General features: G+C 53.1%; 1 long non-coding RNA gene across 2 annotated transcripts; it reads right to left on the bottom strand.

The window, feature by feature from the left end:
* Nucleotides 1-1,500: 1,500 nt before the first annotated feature.
* LOC137351653 (uncharacterized) lies at nucleotides 1,501-22,537 on the bottom strand. Of its 2 annotated transcripts, none has more exons than XR_010969549.1 (3): nucleotides 22,305-22,537; nucleotides 20,918-21,099; nucleotides 1,501-1,689 (listed from the first exon to the last, which is right to left on the bottom strand). It is a non-coding gene; the product is annotated as an uncharacterized lncRNA (long non-coding RNA). The 2 variants fall into 2 exon arrangements; XR_010969551.1 differs by having other exon boundaries at nucleotides 21,007-21,099; nucleotides 22,305-22,536.
* Between the last annotated feature and the right edge of the window lie 1,395 nt (nucleotides 22,538-23,932).

Genomic DNA, 23,932 nt, shown 5'->3' with positions numbered 1-23,932 from the left:
AGCTTTTCCAACCTAACTTGTAATTAAAATCCCCCATCCCTGGAACTATTCTGGTAAATCTCCTCTACACCCTCTCAAGGGCCCTCACATCCTTCCTAAAGTGCGGTGACCAGAACTGGACCCAGTTGGGTCCTAACCAGAGCTTTATAAATGTTCAGCATAACTTCCCTGCTTTTGTACTCGATGCCCCTATTAATGAAGCTCAAGATCCCATATGCTTTACTAAACACTCTCTCAATATGTCCTGCCACCTTCAAAGATCGATGCACATGCACCCCCAGGTCCCTCTGCTCCTACACACTCTTTAGAACTGTGCCATTAAGTCTATATTGCCTCACCCTATCCCTTCTGCCAAAACCCATCAGCTCACACTTCCCTGTATTAAATTCCATCTTCCACCTCTCTGCCCATTCTGCCAGCCTATCTATGTCCTATTGCAGGTGGTTCATATCATCCTCGCTGTTTGCCGCATCTCCAAGTTTGGTATCATCGGCAAATTTTGAAATTCTACTCTGTATTCCAAGATCCAAGTCATTTATATATATCAAAAAACGCATTGGTCCCAACACTGACCCTTGGGGAACACCACTGTGCACCATCCTCCAGTCTGAAAAACAACAGTTTACTATGACTTGCTGTTTCTGTCCTTAAGCCAATTTTTTTATCCAACTGAACACTGGCCCTCCTCGCCCTACTTAACCAGCCTTTTATGTGGTATCTTATCATTCGGCAAATCCATATAAACAACATCCACTGCATTCCCTTCATCAGCCTTCTCTGTTTCTTCATCAAAACATTCAGTTGGATTAGTCAAGCAGGATCTGCCTTTTACAAGTCCAGGCCGACTATCCTTCAATAATTCAGAGCAACAAACAACAGTGGGGGGGGTCATGCACACCACTCAGACTCAGGACCCCTCCCCTCCCCACTACTGGCTGCCTGCCCCAATATTCCCAGCTTCAGGTCCAGTCTCTACTCCCTGGGAATGGCTGGAGCAAATCCCAAACAAAACCTTTCTCACGCAGAGATGGAAATCCTACCCTTGAGCCAGTGGTCACTCTGTCCAGATCTGAGCTCTGCTGGCATTTTTAACCCTAACCCTTACCCTAGTCTTCACTATCTGGGATGGGTTAGAGTAGAGCTCAAACACTCCTCCTTCTCACTCAGAGGCAGGAATCCTATCATTCAGGCTGTCAGCTATGTTACTAGGTGGAGAGAACGACTCCGGTCTTTAACTGTCTCTCTGTTCTCATCTTCCATTCTCAAAAACATAAACCCACAGTTTAAGAAATAGAGCAGGGAATTCCCTAGTGTCGGGGCTAATGTTCCCCCTCATCACCACTAAGACACATCGACTGGTCATTCATCTCATTCCCTCTTGCTGGGACACAGCTTCGTGTAAATTGGTTTGCTGCAATTGTCTCCATAAAACACAACAATCATTCACTCACTGGATTTGGAATGTCCTGAGCACATGAGTATACACGATATCAAAACACGTTCTTTCTGTCTGGCTTTAGTTTAATGTTTTATTTGAGCAGAGGTTACAATTAGGACTGTAGCACTGAGCCCTATTTTCCTGTCTCCATTCCTGACCCTCAGGAGAAATCAGCTGTAAATCTCTGCTGAAACTGTGTGATCATCTTCAGAGCAATTTTCAAACTCTCGATGGGTGGCAGGAAGCTCATTCTGAAAAGAGAAATGAGCTCAGTGAGTGTGATTATAGCTGATAGCATCAGCCAATAGGACTCTCAGTCTTCCTGACTCCTGATGAGTTACCAGCTCAGACAGCAGCCCACACAGTGGCGCAGTGGTTAGCACTGCAGCCTCACAGCTCCAGGGACCCGGGTTCAATTCCGGGTACTGCCTGTGTGGAGTTTGCAAGTTCTCCCTGTGTCTGCGTGGGTTTTCTCCGGGTGCTCCGGTTTCCTCCTACAAGCCAAAAGACTTGCAGGTTGGTAGGTAAATTGGCCGTTATAAATTGCCCCTAGTATAGGTAGGTGGTAGGGAAATATAGGGACAGGTGGGGATGTTTGGTAGGAATATGGGATTAGGGTAGGATTAGTATAAATGGGTGGTTGATGTTCGGCACAGACTCGGTGGGCCGAAGGGCCTGTTTCAGTGCTGTATCTCTAATCTAATCTAATCTAACTCCCGAGAGGGGCAGAGGTGAAGTCATCTCAATCGCCACTTCCTCCAACCCAAGTTCCGCTGACCACAAATGCCTTTCCCACCCAGCATCTGGAAGGATTACTCATAAAAACATGAAAAAAAGCCTTTTCGCCACCAGCTTTCCACCAGAGTGAAACACAGCTCAGAGTCATCAAATAAAAGCAAAATACTGCAGATGCTGGAAATCTGAAATAAAAACAAGAAATGCTGGAAATACTCAGCAGGTCTGGCAGCATCTGTGGAGAGAGAAGCAGAGTTAACGTTTCGGGTCAGTGACTCTTTCCACAGATGCTGCCAGACCTGCTGAGTATTTCCAGCATTTCTTGTTTTTATTTCAGAGTCATCAAAGATTGTCTCAGAAAGCTGACTCCAGATTCAGACCTGTCCCCATCAAACACTCCCAGGGCAGGTGCAGCACGGGGTTAGATACAGAGTAAAGCTCCCTCTACACTGTCCCCCATCAAACACTCCCAGGACAGGTACAGCACGGGGTTAGATACAGTTTGATGGAGTGAGCTTAAATGGACTGGCTTTCTGCAAGGACAGTTTAGGAACTGAACAAGATTTCCAGGAAATAGTATGAATACCATCTGTGGCGTTGGGATGACGCAAAAGATGATGGTGATATTTCAAAAGAAGACGATAACGATAGAAGAGGGGACTAACACTTGAAAAAAAAAGAAAAAAAAAACGGGGTTAGATACAGAGTAAAGCTCCCTCGACACTGTCCACATCAAACACTCCCAGGACAGGTACAGCACTGGGATTGGCTGCTCTCTGATTTGGGAGCCTGAGTGTTGAGAGCCTCAACGAGGTGCAGCTGAGAGTGCTGGTGACAGTTGGAGGTTGCAGAGGTGGAGAGAGGAGCTGCACTGAGCAAGGGAGAGCAGCTACCAACAAGCAGAGGAAAACTTCAACAACAATCGCCATTAAAGAGAAGAAAGGAAAAAAAAAAACAGGGTTGGCTGTTCTCTGATTGGGAAGCCTGAGTGTTGAGAGCCTCAACGAGGTGCAGCTGACAGTGCTGGTGGCAGTTGGAGTTTGCAGAGGTGGAGAGAGGAACTGCACTGAGCAGCTACCAACAAGCAGAGGAAAACTCCAACAACAGTCTCCATTAAAGAGAAGAAAGGGACATTTTTTGTTGGAAACAAGGCTTTGTCTGGAGGTGGGTGCTGAACACCAGTAATTTACTTTGGACTGTTGGGGGAGGAACAAGTGGCTGGAACAACAAGGGGTGGGGCTGCCAATTCAACAGGAGTCTGTGCTGCTGCACAAGCACACAGGGAAGCTCCCTCCCCACCCCAATTGCCAAGCCTGGGTCAGCTGAAGCTGCCCAGCTAAACAGACGGAAGGGGATAGATAGTGCCTGGGCAGCTTCAGCTGACCCAGGTGAAGACGACTCCCCCAACCAGAAGACCGGAAGACCAACTTCAAAGACTGTTTGTTTTAAGTGTACTGTGAGCACCACCTCCAGAAAGCAAGTCATCCCTTCCAGCCTGCCTTTGCCTCTCCTCTCTTACCTCAGCCTCTCCACTAACCTGTTGTTTGTTTGTTTGTCTTTTCAAATTTTTCTGTGAGTCGCTGTTATTTAGTGTGCAAGTCCACAATTTGGGGTGGGTTTAGCTCTTAGACCCATGGCAAGCCCTTCATCACCGGTGGCGGGGCCCTCTACTACCTACGCAGCTGCAGCTTCTGTGGCTGCCCACGTGGCCCCGTCACCCTTTAAATTATTGACATGCAGCCATGGGGTGAAGAGCTATCCCCACCCCAACATGTCTATTGAGGCCTGCGTTAAGGCAATGGCCGTGGTTGTCGGCCCCTCGGCCATTGTTGCGGCCTCAAAGATGTATGGGAAGGCTGTGTTCTTTTTGAAGACCGAGCGGGCGGTGTCCCTGGCCCTGAGTAAAGGGCTCACTGTGGGGGGGACCTTCCTGCCAGTGGACCCTCTGGGGGCCACTGCGCATCGGATAATGTTGTCCAACGTCCCACCCTTCATTCCCAGTGAGCTCCTCCTCCCCCACCTGCACCATCTGGGGGAGGTGAGGTCGGGGATCACCCCAGTCCGGCTTGGTCTTCGGGAGCACAGCCTCCAACATGTCTACTCCTTCCGCCGCCAGTTATTTATGCAGCTGGCGCGGGAGGAGGACACGGAGGGCCAATTTAATGTGGAGTTCCAGGGGACGGCCTACCGCGTCTTTTGGACCTCGGACGGGGCGCGGTGCCACGTCTGCAAGGGGGTGGGGCATGTTCGTAAGAACTGCCCCAACCTCCCGGCCGCCAGCTCCACCTCGGTGGCCCAGAGTGGTTCCACAGCACCTCCTCCCACTCCCCCCGCACATCCAACAGACACCGCTCAGTCGGTTCCGGAGGCTGTGGTTTTCACAGCCTCTGGCGGGGAGGGGAGCGTCCGTCCGAGCGGAAGGAAGACGCGGGGAAAAAAGAAACATCGTGAGGCGCGTCCCCTGGACACTTTGACTCAACCCGAGCCTGAGCTCAGCCCAAAGCCCATTCCCATGGAATCCACCTGTCCCAGGGCTGGGCTCAGGCCCAGGGTGACTAAAAAGGGAAAAAAGGGTGCGGAGGCGGAGGCCTCTGATGACATGGAGGTCTCTGAGTCTCCGCGCCCAAGTGCGAAAAAGAGGAGAAGGCACCCCTCCACAGAAATAACACAGGGCCCTGAGGTGCAGGGCCCATCTGTTGGAGGGGAGTTGCCTCCTGTTTCTGGTCCTCAGGTTCCCCCTACTGCCACCACCAAGGCTGCAAAGTCCGGGCAGGTGCTCCCTATTCCTCAGGATGGAGGGGAGGGGATGGCCCCGGTACGTGAGGCCCCTCCTGAAGGAGTAAGTGGGGCCCTGCTTGTGGTGGGGGAGCCTGGGGAAACCGCCCATTCCGCCACTGCTACTGGGTCGGGTGCCCTGAATGAAGGGGAGGGCGAGGCCCCAGAGGGTCGGGCCTCCCAGCCGGAGTCCACCACCAACCAGGAGACACCCGACCCAGTTATAACTGAGAATGCTGCCCCATCTGCTGGGCCTGTGGGTGCTGGCGGAGCGGGAGATGGCCTCCTCTCGCCGCCTCCAGTCTCGGCTCCGGCTGGTTTCCCGGAGTCCGGAACTTCTGTCTCCCCTGGACCAGTCATTGGCCTGGGGATGGAGGTGGAGGGGGGTCCTGAACCGCTGGTGCCTACAGGCTCCAGTTTCACAATAGAACCCAGAGAGGACTCCTCCGCCATCGATCCTGGGGGTGGGATCGTGACGGAGGCGGGACCAGCTGGCGCGGCCGGGACGTCCGCCCCACAGTGTGTGGTGGATGTGTCGGCCGCTGGCGGTGACGACCCGGAGGAGGATGGGGATTCGGTGCGGGGCACGGAGGATGATCTTGATTCCATCGCCAGTGAGGTGGTGGAGTCCCTTGTGCCTCCCACCGAATCTCCTCTCATCCCCACGGCGGAACTCCGGGATTTCCTCGCGGCTTGCAGAGGTTGCCGCAATAAAGTTCAGCTGGCCCTCGACCGTTGGTCGAATCTGGCGCTGATCATCCAGTCCGTCCGTGCCGCCCTTAAGATAGCGGGCAAGCGCGCGGACGTGAAACTGGTTGAGAGGCGCCGTTTTAATGTGTTCCTCAATGGGTTGCTGGGGGAGTGGAGGGCCAGGTGCACTTCCACTCCCTCCTCACAGTGAGGTGTTGGTGACGGGTTTTAAGTACCTTTGACATGAAGATAACCATAGCCAGCCTCAACATCAACGGCAGCAGAGGGGCTCACCGCAGATTTCACAATCTCTCAGTCCTTAGGGAAGGGAGATACGCGGTGAGCTTTCTGCAGGAAACCCACACCGTTCCGGGAGACGAAGCCACCTGGCTCCTGGAGTGGCAGGGTGGGGTCTACATGAGTCACCTCACCCCTATTTCTAGTGGGGTGGCTATCTTGTTGGCCCCGACTTTTCAGCCGGAGATCTTGGGGGTCAAGGAGCTAGTGCCGGGCCGCTTGCTCCACCTCGCCGTTCGCCTGGGTAGCGTGCCGCTCCACTTTGTGAACGTGTACGCGCCCAGGCCCGACGCGTTGCAAGCGCGCTTCTTTGAAGAAGTGTCCGCTCTCTTGAGCTCCATCGATAGCGGCGAGTGCATCATCCTCGGGGGGGATTTTAACTGCACCCTCGAGGTGGGGGATCGCTCCGGTCCCCAGCGCGGCCAAGCGTCGGTGGAGAAGTTGAGGGGACTGATCAGCTCCCTTAACTTGGTGGACGTCTGGCGGAATCTCCATCCCGACTCCAGCGCCTTCACGTGGAGGTCTGGAGGAGGGGGGTCGCGAATCGACCGCCTCTACATTTCGCAGGCGTACGTCTCCCGCGTTTCGGCGGCCTCCTTGCGGCTGGTGCCGTGCTCGGACCACCGCCTGGTGTGGGCGGAGTTCAGTCCGCTCCGCACGCGGGCGGGGTCCGCTACTGGCACTTTAACAACCGGCTGCTGGAGGACGTGTGATTTCGGGACTCGTTCTGTCGATTCTGGGCCGACTGGAGAAGGAAGCAGGGGGGCTTCCCCTCCTTGAGGCTATGGTGGGATGTGGGCAAGACTCACATCCGCGTCTTCTGTCAGGAGTACGCGAAGGGGTCGACCAAGAGGCGGGAAGCCGAGATCGGGCGCCTTGAGAGGGAGGTGCTCGACTTGGAATCCCGCCTCGGTCATGCCGTCGCGGACCCGGCCCTGTGGCAGGCGTACAAAGAGAAGAAGGGCGCGCTGAGGAACCTGCAGCTCATCGGGTCCCGAGGCGCGTACGTGAGGTCGCGGATCCAGATCCTGGAAGATTTGGACCGCGCCTCTCCCTTCTTCTACTCGCTGGAAAAATGGCGGGGGGTCCGTAAGCAGCTCGTCGAGCTGCTGGCCGACGACGGATCCTCCATCACGGATCCGGAGGGAATGGGCCTCCTGGTCCGGACGTATTACAGTGCGTTGTTCTCTCCGGATCCGTCCAGCGAGGATGCGCGCAGAGTTTTGTGGGAGGACCTGCCGCAGGTCAGCCCGGAGGGCGCCGAAGGATTGGAGGCTCCGCTCACGTTGGCGGAGCTGACTGGCGCCCTCCACCAGCTCTCGAGGGGCAAATCCCCAGGGCTGGATGGGTTGACCGTGGAGTTCCTCAGGGCGTTCTGGGACGTCCTGGGGGACGATTACGCGTGGGTCCTGGGGGAAAGCCTGGCGACCGGGGAGATGCCCCTCTCGTGGCGCAGGGCGGTCATCGTCCTGCTGCCAAGGAGGGGCGATCTCCGCCTGCTTAAAAACTGGCGTCCGGTCTCCCTCCTCAGCACGGATTATAAGATCTTTGCCCGGGCTATGTCTACCCGCCTGGGCTCCGTGCTGGCCCACATGATCCACCCCGACCAGTCCTACACGGTCCCGGGCCGGTCCATCCAGGACAACATCCACCTGGTCCGGGACCTGATCCATCTTTCCCAGAGGACTGGTCAGTCGGTCGCCTTTCTCTCCCTCGATCAGGAGAAGGCGTTCGACAGGGTGGATCACGATTACCTTTTCGGGACTCTGCGCACTTTCGGACTCGGGCCGCATTTCGTGGCCCGGGTCCGACTTTTATACGCCGCCGCAGAGTGTCTAGTCAAAGTTAACGGGTCCTTGACGGCGCCCCTTCGATTTGGGAGAGGAGTGCGTCAGGGGTGCCCCATGTCCGGCCAATTGTATACCATCTGCGTGGAGCCCTTCCTGTGCCTGCTTCGCAGGAGGTTGACGGGATTGGCTCTGCACGAGCCGGCCATGCGGGTCGTCCTCTCGGCTTACGCCGACGACGTGCTCCTCGCAATCACAGATCTCGCACAGGACTGCTCCGAGTGCTTTCCTACAGGGGCCGAGCGTTGGTCATAAACCAACTGGTGGCCTCCATGCTGTGGTACCGGTTGGTCACTTTGGCTCCGCCCCCTGTATTTGCCACCAAGATCCAGAAGAAACTCATCGATTTCTTCTGGGGCAAGAGGAAACACTGGGTCTCTGCCGCGGTCCTGAGTCTCCCGATCGAGGAGGGCGGTCAGTCGCTGGTGTGCGTCCGCACCCAGGCTGCGACTCTCCGCCTTCGGACCCTGCAGAGATACCTGTACGTCGAGCGTCCTCCCAGATGGTGTGCGCTGGCGACGTATTTTTTCCGCCAGTGTCACTGCCTTCAAGACGACACGCAGCTCCCGGTGGAGTCCGTTAGCCGCGCCTCTCTGAGGGAGTTGCCTGTCTTTTACCGGGATCTTTTCCGAGTCTGGAACATGGTCGCCTCCAGTCAGGGCGCTCCCCCGCCGGCGGAGGAGGGCGCCTCGGCTGTCCGGGCGGCCGACTCCGGGGACGGTCCGGCGGGCGGAGGAGTAGCCGAAACCCCCGGGACGCCCCTCACTGCGGTTGGCGAGGGGGCTCGGAAGTGCGGAGCGATCCCGGCCGAGCTGACCCCCGCTCGGCCGGAACTGCTCATCGGACCCAGGCCCCGAAACCCTCCTCGGGAGCCGGTCCCGCACAACCCGAGCCGCCTCTCGGAAATGCCCTCCGTGCCATTCCAATCGGCGCGGAGGGGTTTCCTGTACGGGCTGCTCCTGCACACTCTCCACTTCCTCGCCCTCGTCATCGGCCGGACATGCCCTGGCGGTCCGCGTTGCCATCTGGCGGCGAGGGGAAACCCCGATGGAGGTCTCTCTTCGCGGGAGTCTTCCCCCTTTACATCGGGGACCTGGGACGGAGGGTGCTGCACAGAGCAGTCCCGTGCAATAGGCTTTTAAGTAGGTTCACGGACTCCCAGGCCGCCTGTACTTTCTGCGGCCTGGACGAGTCCGTGTTCCACGTTTATACGGAGTGTGCGAGGTTGCAGCTCCTATTTGAGTATCTGAAGGGGCTGCTCCTCAAATTCTGGCTGCACTTCAGTCCCAAGCTCCTGATCTTTGGGCATCCGCGCGGAGGGGCGTGAGCCGGGAGGAGGATCTCCTCGTCGGTCTGCTCCTGGGCCTGGCCAAGGTGGCAATTCATAGGTCCAGGCTGTGGGCCGTCGGGGGGTCCGTCCTCCCCGATTGCCTGGCCCTCTTCCGAGGTTACGTTCGCACCCGGGTGTCCCTGGAGAAGGAGCATGCGGTGTCCGCTGGTGCACTTGAGGCCTTCCACGACCGGTGGGCACCGCAGGGACTGGAGTGCATTGTCGACGCCGAGAATTTTAATTTGAGTTTTTGGTTTACATATCTGTTTTTAATAAAGTTATTTTAAAATGTATATAAAGGGGGCCTGTGGAATAAAGGCCACCTTAAAAAAAACAGGGGTTAGATACAGAGTAAAGCTCCCTCTACACTCATCTAGAAACCTGGTAGTTACACAGTTAATATCAAGCCAACAGCACAAGAATTCATTCCGATTGTTGCTGTTCATTTCATGTGTGTAGTCAGCACAACCCTTGGTGTCATTTGGTTTTAATTTTTAATTTTCTGGTAACTCAGTTACTAATTGCAATGGCAGGAATTGTAATACTTTGTACTCTGTTCAGATCAAGTGACCTTCAGTGGGGAAGTGAGTAAAATCCCTGAGCAGAGCAGCAATGGGCTATTCCTGCATCACAGGCAATACCAGAGGCAGCTTTCGAAATGCTGAACTGCCAGTAAAGAACCAACTTATTCCCTTATGTGGCAACACTGACTAAAACTCAGTGCACCATCAAGCTGCAAAGAGTTTTGGAACATTCTGGAAACATTGGATGGGATTTTGTTCCCACAGCAGACGTCCCGGTGACAGGTCGGAAAGCCGGTCCCCACCTCAGCCAACTCCGGGGCCCTGAGCCGCATTTTACAGGGTCAGCCAGCTGATTGGTTACCATCGGGGCTGCCATGGCTATTCAAGACGGTCGCCAGGAGCTGCCGGCCCATCCGGGGGCTGGTACTGCAGCTCTCCCGACACCACCACCGGGAGCACTGACCATTACTGGGACTGGAAGAAGAGGATGCACTCGCCAACCAGGGGAGAGGGGTCTGGGAGATGGGTGTTGGTGAAGGCCATTTCTGCAGGGTTGAACATGCCGCCAGCAGTGCCCCTCCCTAGGCCAAAGAGTGCCCGAATAGATGGGCCGCCAACCCTCACCTCCCCCCACCCCCCCACCCCCCACCCCGTTCCGCAGCTGAGGCTGCTGAGAGGACAGTAGCATTCACCTGGCAGACTCCGCCTATAGCGGAGGACACGACGGCCACTGGTAAACCGCCAGCAGCAGCGGGAATAGACCCTTACTCGGCAACTTTAGTAGTACAATTGGCCTCAGGGTGGGTGGACCACCCGCCACCATCACCATGGCTGGCAAGATGACCCGCTGGCAGGAAGACAACTGGTCCCCCACATCCCACCTTCTCTCACCAGCCCATCCCCACAGGGCGGGGAAAATCCAGTCCATCAGCATTACCGGATGAATAAAAGACCACGATCGGAGGATTATACAAACAGGAAGAGGCCATTCAGCCCATCGGGCCTGTTCCACCATTCAGTGACGTCATGGTTGATCTGCAACCAAACCCTATATCCCTGCCTTTACCCCCTTCCCTTAACAGCTTTGATGAACAAAAATATACCAAACTCACATTTCAAATTCACTCTCTGACAGTGCAGCACTCCCTCAGTACTGACTCTCTGACAGTGCAGCACTCCCTCAGTACTGACCCTCTGACAGTGCAGCACTCCCTCAGTACTGACCCTCCGACAGTGCAGCACTCCCTCAGTACTGACTCTCTGACAGTGCAGCACTCCCTCAGTACTGACTCTCTGACAGTGCAGCACTCCCTCAGTACTGACCCTCCGACAGTGCAGCACTCCCTCAGTACTGACCCTCCGACAGTGCAGCACTCCCTCAGTGCTGACCCTCTGACAGTGCAGCACTCCCTCAGTACTGACTCTCTGACAGTGCAGCACTCCCTCAGTACTGACCCTCCGACAGTGCAGCACTCCCTCAGTACTGACCCTCCGACAGTGCAGCACTCCCTCAGTGCTGACCCTCTGACAGTGCAGCACTCCCTCAGTACTGACCCTCCGACAGTGCAGCACTCCCTCAGTACTGACCCTCCGACAGTGCAGCACTCCCTCAGTACTGACCCTCCGACAGTGCAGCACTCCCTCAGTACTGACCCTCCGACAGTGCAGCACTCCCTCAGTACTGACCCTCCGACAGTACAGCACTCCCTCAGTACTGACCCTCCGACAGTGCAGCACTCCCTCAGTACTGACCCTCTGACAGTGCAGCACTCCCTCAAAACTGACCCTCTGACAGTGCAGCACTCCCTCAGTACTGACCCTCCGACAGTGCAGCACTCCCTCAGTACTGACCCTCTGACAGTGCAGCGCTCCCTCAGTACTGACTCTCTGACAGTGCAGCACTCCCTCAGTACTGACTCTCTGACAGTGCAGCACTCCCTCAGTACTGACCCTCCGACAGTGCAGCACTCCCTCAAAACTGACCCTCTGACAGTGCAGCACTCCCTCAGTACTGACCCTCCGACAGCGCAGCACTCTCTCAGTACTGACCCACTGACAGTGCAGCACTCCCTCAGTACTGACTCTCCAACAGTGCAGCACTCCCGCAGTACTGACTCTCCAACAATGCAGCACTCCCTCAGTACTGACTCTCCGACAGTGCAGCACTCCCTCAGTACTGACTCTCCGACAGTGCAGCACTCCCTCAGTACTGACCCTCCGACAGTGCAGCACTCCCTCAGTGCTGACCCTCTGACAGTGCAGCACTCCCTCAGTACTGACCCTCCGACAGTGCAGCACTCCCTCAGTACTGACCCTCCGACAGTGCAGCACTCCCTCAGTACTGACCCTCCGACAGTGCAGCACTCCCTCAGTACTGACCCTCCGACAGTGCAGCACTCCCTCAGTACTGACCCTCCGACAGTGCAGCACTCCCTCAGTACTGACCCTCCGACAGTGCAGCACTCCCTCAGTACTGACTCTCTGACAGTGCAGCACTCCCTCAGTACTGACTCTCTGACAGTGCAGCACTCCCTCAGTACTGACCCTCCGACAGTGCAGCACTCCCTCAGTACTGACTCTCTGACAGTGCAGCACTCCCTCAGTACTGACTCTCTGACAGTGCAGCACTCCCTCAGTACTGACCCTCCGACAGTGCAGCACTCCCTCAGTACTGACCCTCCGACAGTGCAGCACTCCCTCAGTGCTGACCCTCTGACAGTGCAGCACTCCCTCAGTACTGACTCTCTGACAGTGCAGCACTCCCTCAGTACTGACCCTCCGACAGTGCAGCACTCCCTCAGTACTGACCCTCCGACAGTGCAGCACTCCCTCAGTGCTGACCCTCCGACAGTGCAGCACTCCCTCAGTACTGACCCTCCGACAGTGCAGCACTCCCTCAGTACTGACCCTCCGACAGTGCAGCACTCCCTCAGTACTGACCCTCCGACAGTGCAGCACTCCCTCAGTACTGACCCTCCGACAGTGCAGCACTCCCTCAGTACTGACCCTCCGACAGTACAGCACTCCCTCAGTACTGACCCTCCGACAGTGCAGCACTCCCTCAGTACTGACCCTCTGACAGTGCAGCACTCCCTCAAAACTGACCCTCTGACAGTGCAGCACTCCCTCAGTACTGACCCTCCGACAGTGCAGCACTCCCTCAGTACTGACCCTCTGACAGTGCAGCGCTCCCTCAGTACTGACTCTCTGACAGTGCAGCACTCCCTCAGTACTGACTCTCTGACAGTGCAGCACTCCCTCAGTACTGACCCTCCGACAATGCAGCACTCCCTCAAAACTGACCCTCTGACAGTGCAGCACTCCCTCAGTACTGACCCTCCGACAGCGCAGCACTCTCTCAGTACTGACCCACTGACAGTGCAGCACTCCCTCAGTACTGACTCTCCAACAGTGCAGCACTCCCGCAGTACTGACTCTCCAACAATGCAGCACTCCCTCAGTACTGACTCTCCGACAGTGCAGCACTCCCTCAGTACTGACTCTCCGACAGTGCAGCACTCCCTCAGTACTGACCCTCCGACAGTGCAGCACTCCCTCAGTGCTGACCCTCTGACAGTGCAGCACTCCCTCAGTACTGACCCTCCGACAGTGCAGCACTCCCTCAGTACTGACCCTCCGACAGTGCAGCACTCCCTCAGTACTGACCCTCCGACAGTGCAGCACTCCCTCAGTACTGACCCTCCGACAGTGCAGCACTCCCTCAGTACTGACCCTCCGACAGTGCAGCACTCCCTCAGTACTGACCCTCCGACAGTGCAGCACTCCCTCAGTACTGACCCTCCGACAGTACAGCACTCCCTCAGTACTGACCCTCCGACAGTGCAGCACTCCCTCAGTACTGACCCTCTGACAGTGCAGCACTCCCTCAAAACTGACCCTCTGACAGTGCAGCACTCCCTCAGTACTGACCCTCCGACAGTGCAGCACTCCCTCAGTACTGACCCTCTGACAGTGCAGCGCTCCCTCAGTACTGACTCTCTGACAGTGCAGCACTCCCTCAGTACTGACTCTCTGACAGTGCAGCACTCCCTCAGTACTGACCCTCCGACAGTGCAGCACTCCCTCAAAACTGACCCTCTGACAGTGCAGCACTCCCTCAGTACTGACCCTCCGACAGCGCAGCACTCTCTCAGTACTGACCCACTGACAGTGCAGCACTCCCTCAGTACTGACTCTCCAACAGTGCAGCACTCCCGCAGTACTGACTCTCCAACAATGCAGCACTCCCTCAGTACTGACTCTCCGACAGTGCAGCACTCCCTCAGTACTGACCCTCCAACAGTGCTGCACTCCCTCAGTACTGAACCTCTGACAGTGCAGCGTGCCTCAGTACTGACCCTCCAACAGTGCTGCACTCCCTCAGTACTGACCCTCTGACAGTGCAGCGCTCCCTCAGTACTGACCCTCCAACAGTGCTGCACTCCCTCAGTACTGACCCTCTGACAGTGCAGCACTCCCTCAGTACTGACCCTCTGACAGTGCAGCACTCCCTCAGTACTGACCCTCTGACAGTACAGCACTCCCTCAGTACTGACCCTCTGACTGTGCAGCACTCCCTCAGTACTGACCCTCCGACAGTGCAGCACTCCCTCAGTACTGACCCTCTGACAGTGCAGCACTCCCTGAGTACTGACCCTCCGACAGTGCAGCACACCGTCGGTACTGACCCTCTGACAGTGCAGCACTCCCTCATTACTGACCCTCTGACAGTGCAGCCCTCCCTCAGTACTGACCCTCTGACAGTGCAGCACTCCCTCAGTACTGACCCTCTGACAGTTCATCGCTGGAAAAAAGAGTTTAATACTTCAACTGCTGAACTGAACTGCTGAATTCCTATCTTTGGAATGATCTTCAGATTTGTCGGAGCTTGGAAGACTGCAAGTGAACTTTCACTGTTGAATCTGAAGACTGTTCATTGGAAGTATAATCTGCAAAGACTTGATTGTTTTATCAGTTTTTTCAGGCAGTTCATTAAAAAACAAATGACTGTTAGTTTGAGTGTTTGTATGCGAATCCGGGTATTAGTTTTTCTTTAAAAAGAAACTTTTAGGTCTTTAGATATTGGTTTATCTTAGTTGTGTTTAAAATTTTAGTTTTTTTAATAAACAGTTAATTTGTTGATATATAAAGATACCTAGTTTGATTCGTCTCATTCAGGGGTTATTAGATAGTTTCAATTCAGCTGCTGCTTTCTTCGATTTGGAAAGCTTAAAGATATATAATGCGACCTGTGGAGTGACGGGACTGAATTGACAGTGCATTGCTCCCACCATGATCAAAATCATATATTTTGATCAGAGGCTTTGTTCTGAGTGGTCCTAACAAAACAAAGATGAGAATTTTGAAATCGTGATATCGTTGAAGCTACCACTGACCCAGTCTCCATCTGACACTATGGGTTCCCAGCTGCAAGTTATGATAGACCTTGTGTGAGACACTTTGTACCTCACTCCCACCCTGCTTACTAACTCTCTGAAACCTGGTTCCTCCACATCTTCACCAATTAGTAGCTGCAGCAAAATTGATGAATACATTTGTTGACCAAACCAAATGTTGCCAATTCACTAACTTATTCTAGCCTCCAGCAGCCAGGCATCTCTTTGAGATGCCCATTATTCAACCAAGCTGCAGAAAGGGAGGTCGTCGAGGAGGGTTTGTCTACTGAGTCAGTATGGGTGGAAGTCAGAAACAGGAAAAGAGCAGTCACTTTATTGGGAGTTTTCTATAGACCCCCCAATAGCAGCAGAGACACGGAGGAACAGATTGGGAGGCAGATTTTGGAAAGGTGCAGAAGTAACAGGGTTGTTGTCATGGGTGACTTCAACTTCCCTAATATTGATTGGAACCTCCTTAGTGCAAATAGTTTGGATGGAGCAGTTTTTGTCAGGTGTGTCCAGGAAGGTTTCCTGACTCAATGCGTAGATAGGCCGACTAGAGGGGATGCTATGTTGGATTTGGTGATTGGCAACGAACCAGGCCAGGTGGCAGATCTCTCGGTGGGAGAGCATTTCGGTGATAGTGATCACAACTCCCTGCCCTTTACTATAGTCATGGAGAGGGATAGGAGCAGACTGGATGGGAAAATATTTAATTGGGGGAGGGGAAATTACAATGCTATTAGGCAGGAACTGGGGAGCATAAATTGGGAACAGATGTTCTCAGGGAAATGCACGACAGAAATGTGGAGGTTGTTTAGGGAGCACTTGCTGCGACTGCTGGATAGGTTTGTCCCGATGAGGCAGGGAAGGGATGGTAGGGTGAAAGAACCTTGGATTACAAGAGATGTGGAACAGCTAATCAAGAGGAAGAAGGAAGCTTACTTAAGGTTGAGGAAGCAAGGATCAGACAGGGCTCTGGAGGGTTACAAGGTAGCCAGGAAGGAACTGAAGAATGGACTTAGGAGAGCTAGAAGGGGACATGAAAAAGTCTTGGCAGGTAGGATTAAGGAAAATTCCAAGGCGTTCTACACTTATGTGAGGAACAAGAGGATGGCCAGAGTGAGGGTAGGGCCGATCAGGGATTGTGGAGGGAACTTGTGCCTGGAGTAGGAGGTCCTAAATGAATACTTTGCTTCAGTATTCACTAGTGAGAGGGACCTGGCCGTTTGTGAGGACAGCGTGGAACAGGCTGATATGTTCGAACAGGTTGAGGTTAAGAGGGAGGATGTGCTGGAAATTTTGAATGACATGAGGACAGATAAGTCCCCGGGGCCAGACAGGATATACCCAAGGTTTATACGGGAAGCGAGGGAAGAGATTGCTGCGCCTTTGGCGATGATCTTTGCGTCTTCACTGTCCACTGGAGTAGTACCGGATGATTGGAGGGTGGCAAATGTTATTCCCTTGTTCAAGAAAGGAAATAGGGATAACCCTGGGAATTACAGACCAGTCAGTCTTACGTCGGTAGTGGGCAAATTATTGGAGAGGATTCTGAGAGACAGGATTTATGATTATTTGGAAAAGCATGGTTTGATTAGAGACAGTCAGCATGGCTTTGTGAGGGGCAGGTCATCCCTCACAAGCCTTATTGAATTCTTTGAAGATGTGACAAAACACATTGATGAAGGAAGAGCAGTGGATGTGGTGTATATGGATTTTAGCAAGGCGTTTGATAAGGTTCCCCATGGTAGGCTCATTCAGAAAGTAAGGAGGCATGGGATACAGGGAAAGTTGGCTGTCTGGATACAGAATTGGCTGGCCCATAGAAGACAGAGGGTGGTAGTAGATGGAAAGTATTCAGCATGGAGCTCGGTGACCAGTGGTGTTCCACAAGGATCTGTTCTGGGACCTCTGCTCTTTGTGATTTTTATAAATGACTTGGATGAGGAAGTGGAAGGCTGGGTTAGCAAGTTTGCCGATGACACAAAAGTTGATGGAGTTGTGGATAGTGTGGAGGGCTGTTGTAGGTTGCAACGGGACATTGACAGGATACAGAGCTGGGCTGAGAAGTGGCAGATGGAGTTCAACCTGGAAAAGTGTGAAGTGATTCATTTTGGAAGGTCGAATTTGAATGCAGAATACAGGTTTAAAGACAGGATTCTTGGTAGTGTGGAGGAACAGAGGGATCTTGGGGTCCATGTCCATAGATCCCTCAAAGTTGCCACCCAAGTTGATAGGGTTGTTAAGAAGGCGTATGGTGTGTTGGCTTTCATTAACAGGGGTATTGAGTTTAAGAGCCGCGAGGTTATGCTGCAGCTCTATAAGGCCCTGGTTCGACCACACTTGGAATATTGTGTTCAGTTCTGGTCGCCTCATTATAGGAAGGATGTGGAAGCTTTAGAGAGGGTGCAGAGGAGATTTACCAGGATGCTGCCTGGACTGGAGGGCATGTCTTATGAAGAAAGGTTGAGGGAGCTAGGGCTTTTCTCATTGGAGCGAAGAAGGATGAGAGGTGACTTGATAGAGGGGTACAAGATGATGAGAGGCATAGATAGAGTGGATAGCCAGAGACATTTTCCCAGGGTGTAAAGGGCTATCACCAGGAGGCATAATTTTAAGGTGATTGGAGGAAGGTTTCGGGGAGATGTCAGAGGTAGGTTCTTTACACAGAGAGTGGTGGGTGCGTGGAATGCACTGCCAGCGGTGGTAGTAGAAGCAAATACATTAGGGACATTTAAGCGACTCTTGGATAGGTACATGGATGATAGTAGAATGAAGGGTATGTAGGTAGTTTGATCTTAGAGTAGGTTAAAGGGTCGGCACAACATTGTGGGCCGAAGGGCCTGTACTGTGCTGTACTGTTCCATGGTCTATGTTCTATGTTCTTTCCCAACTCCTCAGACTCATCCTCACCAACTCATTGGGTGAAGAGTGAAGAGCAGATGTTATTATAAATCAGCCATCATCTCCACTCCACTGTCCAGCAGCCAGGAATGAAGTGGTAATGTTCGAGTTGGACATGTCTCAACCCCTTTCAGTCTGGGAATTAGCTGTGCCCCTCAAATCTTCACTTCTGACTCTTTGTGAAAATGACAAACGTGGCCAAACACAAACTCTGTCCCCCATCATTGAGATATGCCTGCTAATGAAACCAACTGCTGCCCACGCCTGTTGCAGGCTGGTGATGCCACTGTCTAGAAAGGCTGGATTCCAAACTGAGTCTGTAAACAGTAATGAAGTGAATTAGTCAGAGCTCCAATGCAATATGGCCGAGATCAGAAACACGAGTATCCGCCACAGCAGCAGGCATCAATTATCTCAATCACAGTCCTGCCCTCCCAATGTCCACTCTCACTTGCTATTTATAAGCTGCCCATGTGAAGTGTCAGCAGCTGAACAGCAGGATGTCTGCCTCACTGAATAAAGAAACAAAGTGCTGCAGAGCCCAGGATGTTTTAGAAAGAAAGAAAGATGTGCATTTCTATAGCCCCTTTCACCACCTTCGGAAGTCACAAAGCATTTTACAGACAATGACGTATTTTTGAAGTGTAGTCACTGTTGTAATGAAGGAAACACAGCAAGATCCCACAGACAACAATATGATAATGACTTGATAACCTGTTTTTATGATGTTGGTTGAGGGATAAATATTCACCAGGACACCAGGGTGAACTCCCCTGCTCTTCTTCAAACAGGGCCTGAGTTTAACTTTTCACCTGAAGGTACTGACCCTCCGACAGTGCAGCAATCCCTCAGTACTGACCCTCTGACAGTGCAGCACTCCCTCAGTACTGACCCTCCGACAGTGCAGCAATCCCTCAGTACTGACCCTCTGACAGTGCAGCACTGCCTCAGTATTGATCCTCCGACAGTGCAGCAATCCCTCAGTACTGACCCTCTGACAGTGCAGCAATCCCTCAGTACTGACCCTCTGACAGCACAGCACTCCCTCAGTACTGACTCTCCGACAGTGCAGCAATCCCTCGGTACTGACCCTCTGACAGTGCAGCACTCCCTCAGTACTGACCCTCTGACAGCACAGCACTCCCTCAGTACTGACCCTCCGACAGTGCAGCAATCCCTCAGTACTGACCCTCTGACAGTGCAGCACACCCTCAGTACTGACCCTCCGACAGTGCAGCACTCCCTCAGTACTGACCCTCCGACAGTGCAGCAATCCCTCAGTACTGACCCTCCGACAGTGCAGCACTCCCTCAGTACTGACCCTCCGACAGTGCAGCAATCCCTCAGTACTGACCCTCCGACAGTGCAGCGCTCCCTCAGTACTGACCCTCCGACAGTGCAGCACTCCCTCAGTACTGACCCTCCGACAGTGCAGCACTCCCTCAGTACTGACCCTCCGACAGTGCAGCAATCCCTCAGTACTGACCCTCCGACAGTGCAGCGCTCCCTCAGTACTGACCCTCTGACAGTGCAGCACTGCCTCAGTATTGATCCTCCGACAGTGCAGCGCTCCCTCAGTACTGACCCTCTGACAGTGCAGCAATCCCTCAGTACTGACCCTCTGACAGCACAGCACTCCCTCAGTACTGACCCTCCGACAGTGCAGCAATCCCTCAGTACTGACCCTCTGACAGTGCAGCGTTCCCTCAGTACTGACCCTCTGACAGTGCAGCACACCCTCAGTACTGACCCTCCGACAGTGCAGCACTCCCTCAGTACTGACCCTCCGACAGTGCAGCAATCTCTCAGTACTGACCCTCCGACAGTGCAGCACTCCCTCAGTACTGACCCTCCGACAGTGCAGCAATCCCTCAGTACTGACCCTCCGACAGTGCAGCGCTCCCTCAGTACTGACCCTCCGACAGTGCAGCACTCCCTCAGTACTGACCCTCCGACAGTGCAGCACTCCCTCAGTACTGACCCTCCGACAGTGCAGCACTCCCTCAGTACTGACCCTCCGACAGTGCAGCAATCCCTCAGTACTGACCCTCCGACAGTGCAGCGCTCCCTCAGTACTGAACCTCTGACAGTGCAGCACTGCCTCAGTATTGATCCTCCGACAGTGCAGCACTCCCTCAGTACTGACCCTCCGACAGTGCAGCAATCCCTCAGTACTGACCCTCCGACAGTGCAGCAATCTCTCAGTACTGACCCTCCGACAGTGCAGCGCTCCCTCAGTACTGACCCTCTGACAGTGCAGCAATCCCTCAGTACTGACCCTCCAACAGTGCAGCAATCCCTCAGTACTGACCCTCTGACAGTGCAGCACTCTATCAGTACTGACTCTCCGACAGTGCAGCACTCCCTCAGCACTGACCCTCTGACAGTGCTGCACTCCCTCAGTACTGACCCTCTGACAGCACAGCACTCCCTCAGTACTGACCCTCTGACAGTACAGCACTCCCTCAGTACTGACCCTCTGACAGTGCAGCACTCCCTCAGTACTGACCCTCCGACAGTGCAGCACTCCCTCAGTACTGACCCTCCGACAGTGCAGCAATCTCTCAGTACTGACCCTCCGACAGTGCAGCGCTCCCTCAGTACTGACCCTCTGACAGTGCAGCAATCCCTCAGTACTGACCCTCCAACAGTGCAGCAATCCCTCAGTACTGACCCTCTGACAGTGCAGCACTCTATCAGTACTGACTCTCCGACAGTGCAGCACTCCCTCAGCACTGACCCTCTGACAGTGCTGCACTCCCTCAGTACTGACCCTCTGACAGCACAGCACTCCCTCAGTACTGACCCTCTGACAGTACAGCACTCCCTCAGTACTGACCCTCTGACAGTGCAGCACTCCCTCAGTACTGACCCTCTGACAGTACAGCACTCCCTCAGTACTGACCCTCTGACAGTGCTGCACTCCCTCAGTACTGACCCTCTGACAGTGCATTATTCTCATTCCCACCCTGCCTTACCGAAACTGGCAATGGCCTTTCACTCTCCTCTCCCTTGTCACAAGCTGAACCAGCCCGAGGGGTGCTGTTGACCCAGTTCCAGCACCAACCTCTCTGAAGAGGTGATATCCTCCCAGCTCTTTTCCACTTTTCATTGTTCATCAATCTTCACCAGAGTAGTGTGTCCCACAATCCACTGCACTCTGAGAAAAGAAAAACCAATCATCTCTGCAGCTCTAGCTGGGTGTAACATATAGATGTGACCCCTGGGCCTCAGAGACACAGCCGAGACCCCTCAGTATTTATCCCACTTTAGGAGTGGCAATATGAATTAAAGGATACAGTTCTAAAGGGGTTGCAAGAGCAGAGGGACCTGGGTGTATACGCGCACAACTATTCCCACTCCCCACTGCTCTTCCCCCATAGCAAATGTGTCCTTTACAAGGTGTTAATGGTACGTGGTGCCAGGACACTGGCTCCCTGACAGTTTCCCGTCACCTGTACCACTGCCCCTCACACATACATCATCAGTGCACATCGAAGGAAGATCAGTCACTCACTAAAACCTGGCTTCTGATGCCATCAATGCTGGCAGTGTGGTCATGGAGGGGGGTGTTGGTGGTGGGTGATCAGAGCCCACTGTCAGAAGCATGTGATCAGTGTAACGGGGCTAAGAGCACCATAACATAGAATTACAAAGTCCTTACAGCACTGAAACAGGCCATTCGGCCCAACAGATCCATACTGGTGTTTATGCTGCAAGAGAGCCTCCTCCCACCCTTCCTCATCTCACCCCATCAACATATCCGATTCCTTTCTCCCTCATGTATTTATCCAGCTTCCCCTTAAATGTATTGATACGATTCAGCTCAACCACTTGCTGTGGTAGTGATTCTCACCACTCTCTGGGGAAAGAGGTTTCTCCTGAATTCCCGATGGGATTTATTAGTGATTTTTGTTTATTGATGGCCCCCTAGACAAGGGAGAGGAGAGTGGAATTATCTTCTCTACATCTACCCTATCAAACCCTTTCAGAATCTTAAAGATCTCGATCAGGTTACCCCTCACTCTTCTCGTTTCTGGAGAACAGAGACCCAACTTGTTCAATCTTTCCTGATAGTTATAGCCTCTCAGTTCTGGTGTTGTACAGGGCTGGAGGTTATAACTTCGAACCAAGAGGAGGCCATTCAGCCCTTCCAGTCTGCTTTGCCATTCCATCAGATCATGGCTGATCGATATCGTAACTCCATTTACCCGCCTTTCCTCTACATCCCTAAATGCTGTCAACCAACAAAGATCTACCAATGTCTTGAACATTTCAGTTGCTCACCCAGCAGTCAGTCTCGTGGAGTGAGATCGGGACTTTCACAGCCATCCATCAATGCCGAGTAAATCAGATGTCACTGACCTGCTCAAGTTCATTCCTTATCAGTGCCCCTTTCAGGAGCAGAAGCTCCATGATGGAACTCTTTGCCATTTCTAGACCTGGGCTTGAAAGGAGCTCCTGAGGTTCTGCTGTGAGCTCACCGACCCTCTCAAGGCTTTCATCCGGACACGTTCCAGAGCTCAGCTCCGCTCTTCCCAAATGGCAAATCCAAATTCACTTTGAGAGGCCTCCACGAGTGAATGCATATGCCTCGAGTTATTTTAAACTTTGATACCATTTAGACGGGTCAAGTTAGCCCAGTGTTAATAATTTACTGGGGTAGAAGAGCAAAGGGATCTCAGGATAAAGGTCATGTCGGTTAAAGCAATTAAAAATGTTAACAAAGCATTGGGATTTATACGTAGGGATTTAGAATTCCTAAGTTGTGAGTGGAATCGGCTAATGGAATGCTATCCTTTATTACATAGAAACATAGAAAATTGGAGCAGGAGTAGGCCATTCGGCCCTTCGAGCCTGCTCCGCCATTCATTATGATCATGGCTGATCATCCAACTCAGTAACCTGTTCCAGCTTTGCCCCATATCCTTTGATCCCTTTCAACCCAAGAGCTATATCCAATTCCTTCTTGAAAACATACAATGTTTTGGCCTTAACTGCTTTCTGTGATAGCGAATTCCACAGGCTCACCACTCTCTGGGTGAAGAGATTTCTCCTCAACTCAGTCCTGAAAGGTTTACCCCGTATCCTTAGACTATGAGAGGAATTGAAAATAAAAGTAAGGATGTTTAGAAGAATGAGAGGGGATCTCATCGAAACCTATAAAATTCTAACAGGATGAGACAGGCTAGATGCAGGAAGGATGTTCCCGATGACTGGGGAGTCCAGAACCAGGGGTCACAGTCTCAGAATACGGGGTCTGCCATTTAGAACCGAGATGAGGAGAAATTTCTTCACTCAGAGGGTGGTGAACCAGTGGAATTTTCTACCGCAGAAGGCAGTGGAGGCCAAATCATTAAATGTATTCAAGAAGGAGAAAGATATATTTCTTAATGTCAAAGGGATCAAGGGATATGGGGAGAAAGCAGGAACAGGGTACTGAATTAGACGATCAGCCATGATCTTTTTTGAATGGCGGAGCAGGCCCGAAGGGCCGAATGGCCTACTCCTGCTCCTATTTTCGATGTTTTTATGTTATGCTTCAGTTATACAGGGCATTGGTGAGACCACATCTCTAATACTGTGTGTAGTTTTGGTCTCCTTATTTAAGGAAGGATGTGAATGCATTGGAGGCAGTTCAGAGGAGGTTTACTAATTGATACCTGGAATGAGCGGGTTGTCTTATGAGGGAAGGTTGGACAGACTGGGCTTGTTTTCACTGGAGTTTAAAAGAGTGAGGAGGAGGGGGGGGCGGGGGGGCTTGATTTGAAGTATGTAAGATCCTGAGCAGTCTTGACAAGGTGAATGTGGAAAGGATGTTTCCTCCTGTGGGTGAGTCCAGAGCTAGGGGGCACTGTTTGAAAATTAGGGGTCACCCTTTCAGGACAGATAAGGAGACATTTTCTCAGGGTTGTGTGACTTTGGAACACTGTCTCAGAAGGTGGTGGAGGTGGGGTCATTGAATATTTTTAAGGTGGAGGTAGATAGATTCT

Source organism: Heterodontus francisci, chromosome 2 (assembly GCF_036365525.1).
Source record: "Heterodontus francisci isolate sHetFra1 chromosome 2, sHetFra1.hap1, whole genome shotgun sequence".
Classification (NCBI taxonomy): Eukaryota; Metazoa; Chordata; class Chondrichthyes; order Heterodontiformes; family Heterodontidae; genus Heterodontus; species Heterodontus francisci.
The sequence above is the reverse complement of the archived record's forward strand: the minus strand, read 5'-3'. Positions and strand labels throughout refer to the sequence as shown.